We start from the raw sequence: 18,769 nt of genomic DNA, 5'->3' as shown, positions 1-18,769 counted from the left end.
CTAGCCTCGGCAAGAGTTCTAAGGTATCCTATTGATTATGTCATTCCATGTATTTGATGTAAGGATTTGTGACTTATGTATTTTCTATTGGCCCTTCCTTATGTTGATGTCAGTGAATGAATGAGATAGTTTTGATGTTATATTATGGTTAGGTGTATTGCTTGAATTTATGGACATACTCAAAATTTTAATTAATGGGAACTTTCTTGATGACTATAGTGATTGTAATACTATGATGTGGTGATGAATGATCTCTTTAAGATATTGATGGTTGATGTTTGGATATCCCTTGATACGCCCTACAACCCTTCCTATCTTTGGTCGCGGCATGCCTCGAGTGAGACTCCTTACCCCTTCGGTAAGGTGAAAATGTCGGCATTGTCCTAGACTATAGAGGAGCCTTGTTGGCCCCTTTTGCCTGAACCCAAGGTCTCTTCCATGATAAATTTTTGGTGCCAACAAATGGCTCCATTGCTAGGACCAAAAATCACAAGAAGTGGTTCAAAATATGGTATCGAGGATCTTTAAGAAGGAAATACGGGACTAGTGGGATAATCGGGTGGATCAATTCATGTCAGAGTAGGCCACCCTTAGAAACTGATATACCTCTAAGGTGAACAAAGAAATATTTAACTCAAAGGCTGTAAGTGATTAGTATGAGATGTTCTGGAGTAAATTCCCAAAGGAGCTGTAGAATTGGTTACGGAGACTAAAAGTAAAAAACCAGCAAGAAGGACCAACACCAGTATGTCGCGAATGGGTCCCCGCAAATCTTGTAATGCTCAAATTCTTGGATAATGACCAATGAGGGCAGTAGATTTTTGGTTGTAGACTACCATAGAGGGGTATGTGGTTGAGCTCATAACAGAGAGCTACTAATCCTTCTCGAAAGTAGATGCAGTGTTCAAAATGGGGTTGAGAGGAAAACTACTAAAAGAGGTAACCCTTTGGATTAAGATGTTGATGGTGGAGAAAGGTTTGATACCTTTCCAATGAGTGAGTATGGTAGAGTGAAACCCCAGTTCTGGGGGAAGGATCTAAGGGGAGAATTCTACGATTTGGGGAATTGGGACGCTACTCAAGGAATGGATATAGAAGGATCATGAGGAGCTAAAGATGTCAGAGGGCAAAGGAGAGCGATGATAGTGGAAAAATGGTAGGAAAGAGCGGTACAGGCACTGAAAGGGAGAGTCGAGGGACCCCACCAAGTAAGAGTGGTGTCAGAGGGTCCAAACGAGAGAAGTAAGATGGTAAAGGACCTCAAGAAAGAGAGGAATAATGACAGGACAAATGAAAGTTTAGAGAACAACAACAGTTCTCCCTCCTGGGTTGTGGGGAAGGTGCCAAAAGGAAGTGATTACACCAACCCCAAGGAAGAAATGGAAGATGAGATGTTCAATGTGATGGGGAAACTGTTTGTGGAGAAATATACACTAGGTAAAATTCAGTAGTCAAATCCCCAAAGTTTAGGTGTTGTTCACCCCGACCTTCCCTTGGTTCTTTGAAATAGACCTAGTACATTTATTGCTAAGTTACTTAAAGTGATACGTGCACAAAGTGTGCATGTTAGATATAAGACAAGTTTTGGCACATCTAACAGTAGTGGGACTAACAATATTAGTAACTTGGGATTGCAAGGATCTATGCAGCCCAAAGCCCTAGGATTTGTTCTCCTAGCACATACTTGAACCAACATGGCAAGATCCTTTACCAAATATCTTAAGTTTTCTAGTCGGGGGAACGAGGATGTGGAACAACATTGGTACCTATGCGAAGAAACATGGAGATCTCGCCAAACCCTAAACAAGGTGAAGATGATTGAGTTCTAGATTACCCTGAGGGAGAGAAATTTAAGGTGGTTCTTCAAATGGGTAGAGTTGAATCAGAATCCCTCCATAGCCATCATCAAGAAGAGCTTTCTGTAGGAGTTCAAACTACTGCTAACAAACCAGAAAGGACTATTGGAACTATGGGATATCAAGTAGAAGGAAGGGGAGACTTCTTGGCAATTAATGTAGAGGTTCAAAGATGCAATCAAAAAGTTAAGTTATACAATAGACCCCAATCACCAAAGGGAATGGTTTATTAAGTTGCTCCTACCCCTTACTTGGACCCTGTTGATAGTACAAAAGATACAAACTCTCTAAGATTCTCTACAGTAAGAAACATGCATAGAGGATATGACATGGTACCCACATGAGTGTCAAGAAGGAATGGGACCTCAGGATCCATCGATCATGGGCCTCCAAAACCAGATCACCAGTCTGACTGAGAAGGTAAAATAATTACAGTCGGTTTGGTCAGTGAGACCCAATGTATGTTGCACTCACTACCTAATGGAGGGTCATGGAGTGACTAAATACCCAAGACTAAGAGGTACAAGTAGTCTAGCATGCCTTGCAAGATAATCGGGGTCCCCACCAACAGAAAGTGTTGTGATAGTAGGATTGCGAGGAGCCTTTCCAAGCCGAAATCCACCAGACTATTGTGAGCTCTGTAGAAGCTATGGCCACCTACTGCAACTATATCCAATATTGCAGAAGTACTCCAATGTACCCAAAAAAATCTAGTTTCAGTTTTGTGCATCCATGACTCACCACACCGTCTAGTGTAGGGCGTTTGATGTACTCGCAAAGTGATTCGACCATTTGAAATTTAGGATTAATGAAACTCATCGTGGAGGATGAGGAGGAGCTATGCAAGGATGAAGAATAGGGGGTAGAGGACTTGTTAGGTGATAAAAAAGTGACCAAGAGGGAGATGTCGCAAGGGACTTCCTGCTCCCAAGAAGGCCTTGATGCTCTCAATGTCGAGTCAATGCACATGCCACAAAAGATTGGCCCAAGCTGATTGCAATATGGGAAGAAAGGATCAGGCAATGGGGAACTAACTTAATCAATGTAGAGCCATGGACTACTAACATCGTTCCAATATCCAATATAAACAAGTCACCAAAGGAGGTAAGAAGACAGGGATGATGGGGGAGCATGAGACCGGCACTCAATTATTCTAGCCATGTCCATGGAGTGATCATACAAACCTACACAATAGAACAAATAATTTTAAGAAGTAGCCAAGTTGTTTGAAAACTTAACAGAGTCTCAAGAGGAAAAGGTGTCGAACTCAGTCGTATCCACGAGTTCTCAACCAATTGAGGAATGGTTCAGGCTATTTCTATAAATTTTTGATAACAAACAAATGCTAGGGGAGTTGTGGAGGAGTCTAAAATAAGTATTACTAGAAGAAGAAGTAAGAGAAGGAGCAATCTCAGCAAATATGCCTGAAGGACATACAAGGAGAGTACAGAGGAACAAGAAAAGGACCAGTAGGGAATTCCATATCAACAATCAAGTTGCGGGATTTTAGATTAAAGACATAATGCTAGATCTAGGGTCAAATGTTAACATCCTACCCAAAAAAACATGGGAAGAGTTAGGGAAGCCACAATTCAAGTAATCATGAATTCAAATACTGATGAAAAACGAGTACTGATTACTCGTTGGGATGCTAGAAGATGCTGAGGTAGACGTGGTAGGGGTAACGACACATGCTGAATTTGAAGTGATAGACATAATGGGCAACAAAGACTCCTAACCATCACTTCTTGGTATCGAATATGGATACAAAACTACGCCATCATTGAACTTAAAAAGGAGTTGATGATTTTTGAGGTAAAAGTGGTGTGGGTAATACAACCACTATATCCATACCAAGGGCCAAGATTAACTAAACCTGTAGATGATCGAGATGACCCTGTACCACTAGATCAGTTGTATCGACTAACTATAGAAAAAAGAGAAGACTACATCAATCCCCTGATAGGAGAATCAATCAGTTGGAGAAGCATACCGATCACAGAAGTCGGCTTGGAAGTTGCTCAGGATGCTTGGAAACAAGGAGGATATGAGGTTGATACCATATGATATGCCAATATTTTTCGATTGAAATATATTGGAACATAGGTAAGTAATTATCTCACCTTCCATGACATAGAATCAGTAGATGTTTTTCTGAATAAAGTCGAAAGAACTATCAGGGAAATACACAAGGTCTCATTGTTGGAAATTGCATTGCAAGCCAACCTAACATGATGGTGGGGAGCACATAGCAACACCCTTCTTGACTGGGATAAGATCGAGCGGGTCATGAGGGAAAGGTTTAGGCAAGAAGGAGACCACGTGCAAGAGATTATGAAGTATAGGTGGAACTCTAATCCTAAGAAACATCTAGAGAACTGCATAGAGAGATGGAGAAAGTAGTGGGTCCCAAAGGATTTATGGGTACACATGCTAATACATACCTTCGGTACAGTTCCCCAAGCATGGTATATATAGGAAGAACTTCGAAGGAAGATTGAAGACTGGGAAACTATGGCTAAATAGTTCAGTAGCAGTTTCTCATTGAGAGAAAGTGACCAAAGACTGACTGAAGCCCTGCATGCCATCAAAATAATTATTTTCACTCCAGGATAGTTGTGGGAAGGGTGCATCGACGAGAGATTCTTACAATACTTCTATGAATCAGGGTATCTAGAGTTCATGGCATGTGCAAAGTTAACGCAGAGCCAAAGGAGGATGACTTGGAATGACTCACACACTTGATGTTTCAAGAGATTGAAGTAGAACAGGACATTCAAGAGTGACCTAGAACAGATGCCCCTCACTTCCTCGCAATAAAGCTGCGGAAGAAAAACATTGGCTCCAAAGATAGAGCTAATATGGTGTCCATTGGGGATTATTGGATTGAGAAATGAACTAAATAAATTTTTTATTTTTTGCATGAGCATGAGAACTTATTCCCAGCTTCGGTCGCTAAGTTGAAACGAATAAAAGGCGACATTGGAAAAATGAAGATTATGTTTAAGCTAGATGCACGACTTGTAAAGCATATACCATATAGGCTCAACCCAAGGGTAAAAGAGAAGGTCAAGAAGGAGATTGATAATATGTTAGAAGTAGAACTTTATTCTCAGTACATGAGGTAGAATGGATCAGTCCCATTGTAATACAAAATAAGAAGGATGCCACAGAAATCAGGGTCTGCGTAGATTACACGAGCCTAAAAAATTCATGTGTACACAAACCATTCCTAATGCCTTTTAGCGATGAGGTCTTGAATAAAATTGTGAAGAATGAATAATACTCATTCACTAATGGGTTCTCACGATACCATCAAGTCTGCATAGTAGAAGAATATAAGAAGAAAACAATGTTTACCACAGAATGGGGGTCTTACAGATATCATGTAATGTCATTTGATTTGAAGAATTCCCCTGTTGTTTTCTCTCGGTTTTTCATAACTGCCTTCAAGGTCTACATCCAATAATTCCTAGAAGTATACATGGATGATTAGATAGTTTATAGCTTGTTGAATAAGCATACCATCCTACTTCGAGTGATGTTTGATCAATGTAGACAACTGCTAATCTATTTAAAATTTAAGAAATTCATCTTTGAAGTTCCATTTGGAACATTGCTAGGCCATATCATTTGCAAGGATGGTGTTTTCTTGGACCCCACAAAGGTTGCAAAAATCATAAATATGGACCCACCAACCAATGTGAATCAATTATGATTAACACTAGGCCATGCACAATATTACCATTGATTCATCAAAAACTATGCATCCATTACCGTTGCCATGGAGAGGCTGCTAAAAAATATGGAAGCATTCAACTAGACAAAGGCCTATCAAATAATGCTAAACATGCTAAAGGAAAAGTTGTTCAGTGCTCCCATTTTGGTATATCTAGATTGGAATAAACAATTCCTTGTACACATTGATGCATCAAGAATTGCACTAGGGTTGTATTAGTGCAACAACGAGAAGGGAACTTAAATCACCCAATCTACTTCTCCAGTCAGAAGCTATCAACTGTATAAAAGAAGCATACAACAATGGAAAGAGAAGCATTGGCCATGGTATACTCGTTACAAAAGTTTAGGCATTATCTACGTGGAGTTCCATTCAAGTTCTTCACAAACCATTCGTCTTTGAAATATTTGGTTAATAAGCTAGTGATGGAAGGAAGCACCTGTAGATGGTTTTTGTTGTTCCAAGAGTTCACATTCGAAGTTGTTATCGAATTGGGAAGATTAAATGTGGGGCTAGACCACCTTTCAATATTGGAGTCAGGGGAGAATGAAGGATCAATGGATGACCAAATACTAGATGTTGACTTGTTCTTCGTAGAGGTCATACTAGATTAATTGGGGGAGATCATTGATTTCCTCTCGATAGGGCAGTGACTGGAAGGATAAAAAGCAACACATAAAAGGCACCTAGTAGTATGAGCACCAGACTATCAGTTAGTTGTTGAGCATCTATACAAGCTAGGACTTAGTCAAGTCCTATGAAGGTGTCTCCTTCAGCTCAAAAGGCATGAGGTACTATGGGAATGTCATGCTGGGTTTGCGGGGTCGCATGTCGATGGAAAGGCTACCACAAGGAAAGTCCTACAGGTAGAGTTGTGGTGCCCCAACCTCGACAAGGATGTTAAGGAATATGCAAAGGGATGTGATCTTTGTTACAGGGTTAGAAAGCCATCACATCGAGATGATTTATCTCTGAATCTCATACATATAGAATAGATTTTTTTAAAATAGGGAGTAGACCTCATCGGTCTGATTAGGCCGCCAACACATCATGCTCATGAAAGATACATTATCACAGCTACCAATTACCTCACTTAGTGGGTAGAGGTAGTGCCATTAAAGGAATCTACAGCTGATACATCTGCAAGGCTCATATTTGAAAACATAATATCTAGGTTCGGGTGTTTGAAGAGCCTAATCAACGATTAAGGGAATCACTTCATAAATGAAACAGTTGCATCTTTCTTGAATAATTTATTGTTCCAACATCATAAGAGTTTCCCTTACCATCCTCAGGCTAATGGAGCAGATGAGGCTTTCAACAATATACTTTAGAAGGGGCTAACAAAGATTGTTTCAAAAAATTGAGATGACCAGGATGAGCGTGTGCCAACCACGTTGTGGGCATACAAGACAATTGTAAAGTGGTCACACAAACAATCGCACTTCCAATTCATGTACAAGAGAGAAGCGGTAGTGCCAGTGGCATTCACTGTACCAAGCATCTTCATTTTTTAGGCTACTAGAATGACAGGCAATGCATACTTACAAAAGAGGTTGGAGGAGCTAATGGAGTTAGATGAATTAAGGTTTTTAGCTAAATTCCACCATTCAGTTGAGCAATGGAGACAGAAGGCTTGGTATCATAGGCACATTAAGAAAAAGGCTTTCATAGCTCGAGATCATGTTTTTCTATATGACAACTAATTTTAGAAGTTCTCGGGCAAGTTGTAAATGCATTAGTTGGGCCTATTTATAGTTGCAGAGATCAAGTCATCTCATGCAGTGAAGCTAGCAAAACTAGCCAGAATATTGTTGCTATGATGGGAGAATGGTTCACGGCTAAAACCTTTCCACAAATCCAGAGTCATATCATCAAATTTAAGGGGTCTCAAAAATGGGCCCATAGGCAGGTTTAGAGTCAATAACACTTAGTCAGTTTCATATTCAGGCACATTTCCATTCCTTTTCTACCAAATAAATCACGAATGTCAGTTCGGTGGAGGCATCAATGTTATGATACCACAACCCACTTGAGGTCAACGTAGGTGGTCACACAATTTATGAGTCTTATCCATCGTACTCTGAGTATTTTCCATAATAAGTAGGCAATAATACCCTGTTAGATAAATTTCTGCATGACCCTTTCTTGTTATGGAAAAAATGAACTAATAAGCGTCTAACATTATGGAAACTTTATTACCCATTTGCTCCACTTTGTCATTTCCAGTGCTATGTCATCTGAGTTAGGTCTAGGTCAGTCGATGGGGGAGTAACACGATTGATTCTGCATAGGGAAATTTTTTATAGTAATTACTTAGCTAGTCTAGTAAAAAATGTCATGTCGAAGTTGGTCTACTTAATATCCATGGCTACACAGGAAGTTCCAGAGTTTCAAACATAGGTAGTAGAAGAGTATAAATTTCTATTTGAGCATTAGCAACAGTAGAAGCGCAATAGATATCAACTTCCAGTAACCATAATCTATTAGATGTGCTGAACAATGACAAAGGGAATCATATCAGTCCCTAAGGAAAAATTGGATAAACGAATTGCAGTTCTCGAAAATCTATATGGCAAGTATGATAAGGCAATGGTAGCAGATAAAGATATTTCTTACTATTTCCAAATCCCATCCTCAAAATTATAAGTATAGATAGAGGAGGTTCCCAAGGGGGATGGTATCAAGGTCACAAGAGTTAAATCTACATTCAAGGGCCTTCAATGCTCTACATTGATCAACCTCAGAAGTTTACTAGTTTTTAGGACATAATTGGCTACTATGAAGTGTACCAAGCTCCTTGCAAGAAGGATGCATGGTGGGTCATTTTGGTGAGATAAGGAAACCCAATTCATGTAGATGACATCAAGCACTTAAAATGACTCTCAATGATAGAGGATGCGATTTCTTCCACATTCTAGGCAGGAATGAAATGTGCGAAGAAATAATGTGACAACCGCTACTACGAAAAGTATAAAAAAAAGTGCGGAGGCTGTTGGTGTCCATGTATGAATCGCGGAATTCACCCAAACCACATTTAATTGTTTGCCCAAGTCTCTACAAGTTATTTCAAGACTATCATGAACTGTATGTGCAGGCTGCAATTTCCCTACCCAAAAGTGAACATTAGCTATAAAGTCATCAATGTGTAACTGCAACCAATACTGTAACAACAAATAAGAGTGTATGAATTTACGTGTAAGTTCCTCAGACAGAACACCAAAGGACACTACTCACAAATAGATCACAGATCAATACACTAGTATTCTTGACGTGGTTAAAACCCTCAATGTTGGCATTATGATGAATGTGTTGTACTTGATGGCAACCCTCTTGTAGCAGAACAACTCACTTATACATGGTAAGTAGATGAATCTTCACAAGAGATATTAGATGTGACATTAATACATGGTAGTTGTGTTAACAGATGTGATGAAGGGCAGTTCAAAGGAAATGATAGTTCACAGTGTAGCAAGTTAACATTATGATACAGGTGTTGTCCTTAATGATGAAGATCAAGGTAATACAGGTTAATAGTACTGAATCACAGTTCAGTCTCATAGAATGAAAGAAAAAGATTTATACTCAGGTTTACCTTGACCAAGTTGTGTATATATATAGGTTCATTGAGCAGAAGACGCGTATGCGTATACATGCACTTTCACTCACGGAAAAGTGTGTACATGTTGGAAACTAAGTTTTTGGGTCCATGGTATTTTGGTATTGGTCCATGGTATTTGGTCTGAGGGATTGAACCCAGGTATTTAGACCAAGGTATTGGTTCTAAGTAGTTTTGGACCATTGTATTGAGTAAGGCCTAAGACTATAAAAGGAGGAGAAGATAAGGCAAAGGCACTGAGAAAGTATTGAATATCTGATGAAGTGTAAGATCCAGTATGCAGGTTATGGGTTTATGATGCTTTGCTTTTTTTGAACCAAGGAGGAATCTCAACGGTTGATGGAGGACAAGGTCTAATGATGGATCGGGATCTTATGGCTTGGAAAGAATCATATCTATATGGTTTGATCATGCTTATTCTATATCTGTATAGCGATGCATGTAATGTTCTGTAAATATTATGATCTAACTCAAGTCTAGAATAGCTACAAATTATGAATGAATATTTACAAATCTATATGCTCGTTGACTTTGATAAAAGTGTGTATATACGCAGGTTAGATACATATAAGTAGTGTATACCATATGAACTATGATATTTGAAGTTACAGGTGGTTATAATTGTTGATGCAAAGTTCTGAGTTTTGGTGATTGTTTACTAGTGTCTGTATTCTACATATTCAGATTGGTTGATTGTGTTGAGCTTCAGTGTTGATGGATGAGATCTAATAATGGATCAGGATCATAATGACTTATCTTTATGTGATCTAATAGGCTGGATCTAGTTGCTAACACATTTATTATCCTTTTGTATGTAATCATATGGGTATGTCTGAAGTTGGGAAGTGCAGTCAAGTAATAGGTAAGTATTTGATGACATATACATTAGTTTGCTTTGGTCAAGTTGCGTATACACACTGGTTCGGCTCTTCCAAGTAGCATACGCACTCTTATGCATGATTTTTGATGATATAGATGGCTCTGAATATTATTGCATAGTTCTGTGATATTCTCTGTGTTCTAGTGACTGTGTTTCTGTTGACAAGGTTTCAATGATTCAATGTTGGGTGATTCAGATATTGATGATTGGTTGTATCATAGTGTTATTTGATTTTGAGCTTCAATGTTGTTGATGGGTCCCGTATGAAAATTGGATGAGATGTGGCCTTCAAATTATGGTGTTGTGCTTCAGGAGTATCCAGTATGAAAATTTATGAAACGTGGTCCCTGAAGAAGAGTGAAGGTTGGAGCCTTCAGTAGGCCGGCGCCTATGTGCTAGTAAACGGATTGGCTAGTACAAAAGCAAAGGGGGTTGTAACTCCCTTCCAAGAGAAGTTGGACAATGAGAGGAGGTTGTATCCTTCTACAGGTAGAAGCCTGCATACTGGTATAAGACTGCCCCAGTACAGAAATATTGTAAAAAGAAGTTTATTATTAAAAGAAGATAGAGACGAATTGCAACAGGTGGTTTTCACCCACATTGGGTTTCCACCTTACATCATGGTGTTCATGTGTGCTTCTTGTGTGTGATGATCTGTTCTATTTTACTACCCCTGTTTACTGTTCATATGGTTAATGAAGTTCTGATGCACCAATTAAAGATAAACATTTAATGGATTAACTGAATCATAAGTTTACTGGATATACGCTAGTTGCATTAGACACAGTTGCGTGTACATGTGGGTTATCTTAACTGGAGTAGCGTATATGAATATGAGTATGGAAATGAAAAATTTATTGATTTGATAATATTGATTCACCCCCCTTCCCTCTCAGTGTTATTTCCAACAATTGGTATCAGAGCAGGTCTTTTGGTAGAAGCTTGATCGCTTGAAGGAGATCTGTAGGACAATGGCAAAGAAGCAAAAGAAGAAAGCACCTCAAAAGAAGAATACATCTCAGAGGAACTATGACAGTGGAAGAATTGATTGGGGAATATGTCGAAGTAACACTTCAGGTTTATAATCACCTCAGAATGAAAACGAACAAGCAAAAGAATTATCAGGTATGAGTTTATTATCTTCTAGTGATACATTTCTCCATCCACTTGAAGATGATGAAAGTGGTCACGAAACAATTGAACTTGCTCTTATGGGTGAGGATGAAAGATATCAAATAGAGACAGAATTTAAAAGGCTTACGAACAAAATTAAAGATCAACAAGATCTATTGGACAAAAGGGAACGTGCCTCCAAAGAAGAAGCTACCAAACTAAAGGCTCAACTAGAGGAAGGAAACAAAGTAAGGAAGCTATTCAAGGAAAAGGAAGATCAATGTCAAAAGCTACAAGATGAAGTGACATCATTAAGAAATGAAGTAAATGAAAGGAGCACAATAATCAAGAAACTCATAGTAAGATCTAGTTACTATGAAAGTCTTGAAGCTAAGATCCACTCACTAAAAGAAGATCTTGAAGAATCAAATAAGCAGAATAAAGAACTACTCCAAGCTCTTTAAAAACAAGAAAATGAAGTTCTTGAATTAAGACATCAGTTGGAAGAAGGAAGAAAACAAGAAAACAAAGTTCCTGAATTAAGACATTAGTTGGAATAAGGAAGAAAAGTTGAAGGAATCATGAAGAAGCAGTATCTTGTAAAGGAAGAACAACATCAGGTTGAGGTAAATATTCTAAATGATAAATTAGAAGAAAAGGATAAGCTCTTGCGATTTCAAGATAGTACTAAGACCTTGGATGATATTCTTAGTAATCAAAGGTCTCCTGCTATCAAAATTGGTCTTGGTTTTCATGAATCTGTTGAAGGTGAATCTAGTTCATAAAGTAAGACAAGGGACTCTAATGCAAAATCTGAAATGCTCAACAAGGAGATGAGAGTTCAATCCCATCAACAACCAAGAAAAGAAATTATTCAAAGAAAACCTTTTACTCCTAACTATGGAAGTGATAGTCGGTCATATCCTCAATTGAATAATGTTGAAAGTTATGTATGTCATAATTCTGGACATGTTGTAGCCAGATGCAGAAGAAGAATGGTTCAAGAACATCACACAAAAGGATGATCACGTTCCAGGTACTTTAAGGGATATTGTTTTTCTTGCAATATGTTTGGTCACAAAGCCATTGACTGCTATAGAAGGAATATGAAACATATGTGATTTTATGCATGTAACAAGCTTCGACTATAGAAAAGGAATGAAGGAACAAAGTATGGGCACCATACCAAAAGGAGAAAAAATCATCACACTTGAAGATATGGAAGAAGAAGGAAGTACAATCAGAAAGATGTGGCATAGCACAATGTATAGACATAACAGACTCAGAGGGAGCTAAAAGTGTGAAACTTCAGTGTTCTAAATCTCGTACGCACGTTTCATGAAGTGAAGTCACGTATATACGCAATTTAGTCACTGCACAATCACGTATATGTTAGTTTGAGGAAAAGCAGTGGGACAAGCTCAGGAAAAAAGGGTCTGATATGATTCAGTCCATTATTTGCTCTGTTTGATAATGGTTACAATCTGTTGATGATGTGTGGAATTGTCTTGATACTCATAGGATGTTCAGAAGTGTTTTTCATCCTAACTTGACGATGATGATGCCTTGATACTTCTTGCTGATATATGCATGATCAAATCTGACAATAAACAGATGACACAGGTTCAAGGGGAGCTTCTACTTTTAACAATGCATTGTTGGCATTATGGTTAGAATTCCTTGGTGATGAGGCTTATATGGCTAAGTGATACATCTTGCTATGATATGGTTATGAGTTGTCCATGACAAAATCTCACATGATTCTTGGGGTTACATAGTTGGTGTTCATATTAGATTTGTGGTTGATTCTCTGATGATGCATTTATGTTGCTTACATGGTAATATTCATAAGGATAAGGAGAAGTACAAAGCTTGAATACACAACTTCATTAATTGATGATGAGTCACTAATATGCTACTGCGGTCATATGCATAAAGATCATATAATACAGTTATGATGCAGGATTCCTATAGTTCTTATCAAGAAGTCTTGACAAAAGATCTTGAGCTCAAGGTTTGCTAGATACATAGTGATATATATAGTATGCTAGATACATGAAGTTGCATTGTTTGTTGGCCAAGATAATGGAGTTATTGCAGATCACATGAATACATAACTATTTGAAGACATGATGATGATGAGTTCTGACCTATATAATGATAGGTTGATAATCACATATGTTGATTGATGCTTATCAGATGTGGGATGTTTCCGAGTAATGATACATGGATGGTATAAAAGATCATGTAGATCTTGATGATGATGTGATAACTATGATGTTTTTAACATATGATATGATGTGAATGATTTTGTATGACATATTCAGAATTGGTTCATGGAAGGTTATGACAATGCTCAAGATCAAGAAGTTGAATTGATGTAGACATACCTTGTCACAAGTTGATGTTATCTACACTAATGGACATATACATGTTGCTAGTATGGATGATGTTGATAGATGCTTATGGAACAGATCATACATTGTGTATGATAGTTGCTGATGATTATCATGGTTTTGTTTAGGTATTTGGTCTCTGTTATAAATGACATCTATCTCATTCAATGTAAAGGTCATATCAAGACCCATGATGTAATCATGTGTTGAATATCTTTTGCTCATATGATGTAATTTCTACCCCCACTATGCCTGGGATGGATGATGTAATGTTCTTGTTTTATCATGTATAAGCTATTGGTATATCCCCACTTGGTTGGGTGAATGAGTCAAGTGTATCCCCACTCGATTGGGAATTAATGTATGTATGAGTCATTGGTGATAGAAAGGTCATACTCAATTGGTTAAGTTGTAGAGTCATCTTATTCTCTTGAAAAATATTTTTGCAGACTTAGCATGTGCTCAGGGGGAGCATGGATGGATTGGTACATCTTGGCATGTACAAAGGGAGAGCTCAATCAGAGATTTCAGCATTTACTCTGGAGGAGTATGGACAACAAAATGTATATCAAGGGAGAGAACATCTTGGTCGGGCATTTGCCCTTGATGTCAAAGGGGGAGAGTGACTTGGTGTTGGTGTTGCCATCAAATCCAAAGGGTGAGATTGTTGGCATTATGATGAATGTGTTGTACTTGATGGCAACCCTCTTGTAGCAGAACAACTCACTTATACATCATAACTAGATGAATCTTCACAAGAGATATTAGATGTGACATTAATACATGGTAGTTGTGTTAACAGATGTGATTAAGGGCAGTTCAAAGGAAATGATAGTTCACAGTGTAGCAAGTTAACATTATGATACAGGTGTTGTCCTTGATGATGAAGATCAAAGTACTAAAGGTTAATAGTATTGAATCATAATTCAGGCTCATAAAATGAAAGAAAAAGACTTATACGCAGGTTTACCTTGACCAAGTTGCGTATATACACAGGTTCATTGAGCAGAAGATGCGTATGTGTATACACCCACTTTCATGAAGGAAAAAGTGCGTACATGTCAGAAACTATGTTTTTGGGTCCATGGTATTTTGGTATTGGTCCATGGTATTTGGTCCGAGGTATTGACCCCACGTATTTAGACCAAAGTATTGGTTCTAAGTGGTTTTGGACCACGATATTGAGTAGGGCCTAAGACTATAAAAGGAGGAGAATATCATTAAGCAAAGGCACTAAGAAAGTCTTGAATATCTAATGAAGTGTGAGATTCAGTATGAAAGTTATGGCTTTATCATGCTTGGCTTGATCTTAGCGAAGGAGGAATCTCAACAGTTGATGGAAGACAAGATCTAATGATGGATCGGGATCTTATGGCTTGGAATGAATCATCTCTATATGGTTTGATCATGCTTATTCTAGATCTGTATACTGAAGCATGTAATGTTCTGTAAATATTATGATGTAACTCAAGTCTGGAATAACTACAAATTATGAATGAATATTTACAGATGTATACGCTGGTTGATGTTGATAAAAGCACGTATATACACAAGTTAGATACATCTAAGTAGCGTATACCATATGAACTATGATATTTGAAGTTAGAGGTGGTTTTGGTTGTTGATGCAGACTTTTGAGTTCTGGTGACTATTTACTGGTGTCTGTATTCGGCATATTCAGATTGGTTGATTGTGTTGAGCTTCAGTGTTGATGGATGAGATCTAATAGTGGATCACGATCATAATGACTTATATTTATGTGATCTAATAGACTGGATCTAGTTGCTAACACACGTATTATCCTTTTGTATGTAATGATATGGGTATGTCTAAAGATGGGAAGTGTAGTCAAGTAATAGGTAAGTATTCAATGACATATACATGGGTTCGCTTTAGTGAAGTTGCATATAAACATTGGTTCGGCTCTTCCAAGTAGCATATGCCCTTCAATGCATCATTTTTTATGATGCAACTAGCTCTGAATATTATTGCATAGTTCTGTGATCTACTATGTGTTCTGGTGACTGTGTTTTTGTTGACAGGGTTTCAGTGATTCAATGTTGGGTGATTCAAGGATTGATGATTGGTTGTATCATAGTGCTAATTTATTTTCAGCCTCAATGTTGTTGATGGGTCCAGTATGAAAATTGGATGAAACGTGGCGTTCAGATTATGGTGTTGTGCTTCAGGAGTATCCAGTATGAAAATTTATGAAATGTGGTCCCTGGAAGAAGAGTGAAGGTTGGAGCCTTCAGTAGGCCTACACCTACAAGCTAGTAAACGGATCGGCTAGTACAAAAGCAAAGGGGGTTGTAGCTCCCTTCCAGGAGAAGCTAGAGAATGAGAGGAGGCTGTAGCCTTCTGCATGTAGAAGCCTGCGTACTGGTATAAGACTGCTCCAATACAGAAATATTGTGAAAAAAAATTCTTATTAAAAGAAGATAGAGACGAATTGCAACAGGTGGTTTTAACCCACATTGGGTTTCCACCTTACATCATGGTGTTCATGTGTGCTTCTTGTGTGTGATGATCTGTTCTATTTTACTGCACCTATTTACTATTCATATGGTTAATGAAGTTCTGATGCATTAATAAAAGATAAACATTTAATGGATTAACTGAATCATAAGTTTACTGGATATACGCTAGTTGCATTAGACATAGTTGCATGTACATGTGGGTTCCCTTAACTGAGGTAGTGTATAGGAATCTGAGTATGGAAATGAAAAATTTATTGATTTGATAACACTGATTCACCCCCCCCCCCCCCCCCCCCCCTCTCAGTATTATTTCCAACACTCCAAGAGGGAAACAGTCCACGACTTGAGCCAATGTGGCCACTTCAGGCAATTTATTAATAAAAGAATGAAAATGTACATAAGCTTATCTCATGAACAGTTACCCTACAAATGACCCTCCATTCTCTTTAAATAGAGATGATGGACCAATCGGGCGTTAAGCCATGGATCAAGTGTCAGTAATACCGAGGAGAGAATGGACCATCAAATCACTTCATGTCTAGAACATATCATGACCATCAGATTGTAAGTTACAAAAGTACATAGTAAAGAAACACACTTTACCTAACTCCACACTAGAGCAAGTTATACTGAAATATTTCCTATGTGTCTGAATATCCTAACATCCACCCTTAAGAACAACTTGGGATATGATTGAAGGATGCACAAATATGACATAATAGGAGAAGGAAGGAGGCATTAGAGCCTACCCCCATAGTGACAAATTCCTAAACTCCAACCATAAATCGAAGTTGAGTAAACTTCACCTCTGTGAGAGCCTTTGTAAAGATGTCTGCAACTTGATCATCTGTTGAACCATATTGCGCTTCAAGAACATGGTCATGAATGAGCTTTCTAATGAATTGCATGTGCAGTTCAATGTGTTTTCTGTGCTGATGTTGGACTGGATCTTTGCATATCTGAATGGTACTTTGATTATCACACCCAAGTGTAGTCGGATGTTGCTACTGAAAGCCAAACTCTGACAGGATCTGACGAAGCTATAGGGCTTCCTTACTAGCTTCTACAGTGCCACGATACTCTGCTTTTGCTGAAGAAAGAGAAATGTCACTTTGTTTCTTGCAAGCCCATGTAATAGGTCCTGAACCGAGAGTGAACAATAACCTACAGTAGACTTTTGATCATCTGGGTCACCAACCCAATCGGAATTAGTGAAACCAACTAGTAGAGGAGATGCTTATGCACTGTAATGAATCCCAAACTAAACTATACCTTGAACATAATGAAGTATTCTTTTAGCTTCTTTCTAATGACTTTCAAGTGGGTTTTGCATAAACTGAGCAATAACACCAAGAACAAAGGAAAGGTCAGGACGAGTATCGGTCATATACAAAAGTTTTCATACAAGTTGACAGTATAAGGTAGCAACAACTTCAGGGGAAGTGCAAGTGACTGAAAGTTTGGATCCAGATTGAAAGGCAGAAGGGGTTGGCTTACAATCTTCCATGTGAAAATTTTGTAGAATATCACAGGCATACTTGGACTGGGAAAGGGAAATACCTTCCTTAGATTGCAAGACTTGAAGACCAATAAAATAATGCAAGTGTCCTAAGTCTATCATTTCAAACATCTTTTTAAGGTTGGACTTCACATGGTTTATAAGCTTGGATAACTACCATTAAAGATAATATCATCAACATAAAGAACAATAATGATAAGAGACTTGCCCACTTTCTTTGTGTAGACAGTATTGTCAGAATGACACCTAGAAAAGTTAGTTTCTAAAAGAAAGCTATCCATTTTGGCATACCAAGCTTGAGGGGCTTGCCTGAGACCATAAAGGGATTTCTTAAGCTGACATACAAGGCTACAGTTTGTTTGTATACAGCCATTAGGTTGTTCCATATAGATTTATTCATGCAAGTCCCTGTGCAAGAAGGCAGATTTAACATCCATCTGATGGAATTCCCATTTGAAACAGGTAGCAAGGGAAAGAATAAAGAGGATAAAGTTCATTTTGGAAAGGGCAACCACACACACAAAGTGTTATTCCTGAAGATTAAGTTGAAGTTGAAGAGTGCTCCAAATGGATGTTATGCTTCTTCATTACCGCTTCCAAGGCTTCCATATTCTTAAAGCATTTGCATTCTAAGTGGCCATCTCGATTACAAAAGTGGCAATGTCTATCAATTTTATTCCCTTTTTTTTTATTTGCCTTATCATTTTGCTGAAATGATTTTTCATTTTGAGACTAGAATTGCTTAGGACCCTTGTTTGCTTTAGGACCATTCTTTTTATGATACTACTTCTTAGGATTCTTTGAATTTGGTTGGTGCTGGGGGGCTAAGGTTTTCTTAGAAGAGTTTCCAAGATTAAGAAGACCAACATATAAGATATTTTCTTGTTCTCTTAATAAAGAATCACAAAAGGCATCAAAAGAGGGGGGCATGTAGTCTTGTGCTTGAGAAATAAAGGCTTATCTAGTAGAATGGAAGGTTGAATACAAACACAGAGTAGGCTGGTCCCAACCTAGTAAGAATGGAATAGATAAGGCTACCATCTTCTTTGTTAACCTTAACACCTTCCAAGAGAAGGCTAAGGGTCTTGAATTTGGACAAAAAATCTTCAATGGAAGAAAATTTATTTTGGTCCAATGTAAGCAACTTATTTTCTAGCTGATGGGCTA

The 18,769-nt window shown here is 38.1% G+C and overlaps 1 pseudogene; it reads left to right on the top strand.

The window, feature by feature from the left end:
- The first annotated feature begins 1,247 nt into the window (after positions 1–1,247).
- LOC149189278 (protein phosphatase 1 regulatory inhibitor subunit PPP1R8 homolog) overlaps positions 1,248–18,769 on the top strand; it is a 41,130-nt pseudogene continuing 23,608 nt past the window's right edge.

The sequence above is a fragment of the Pinus tabuliformis genome, chromosome 3_1 (genome assembly GCF_031772625.1).
Source record: "Pinus tabuliformis cultivar Carrire ecotype Pingquan chromosome 3_1, CPIR1, whole genome shotgun sequence".
NCBI classification, from domain to species: Eukaryota; Viridiplantae; Streptophyta; class Pinopsida; order Pinales; family Pinaceae; genus Pinus; species Pinus tabuliformis.
The sequence above is the reverse complement of the archived record's forward strand: the minus strand, read 5'-3'. Positions and strand labels throughout refer to the sequence as shown.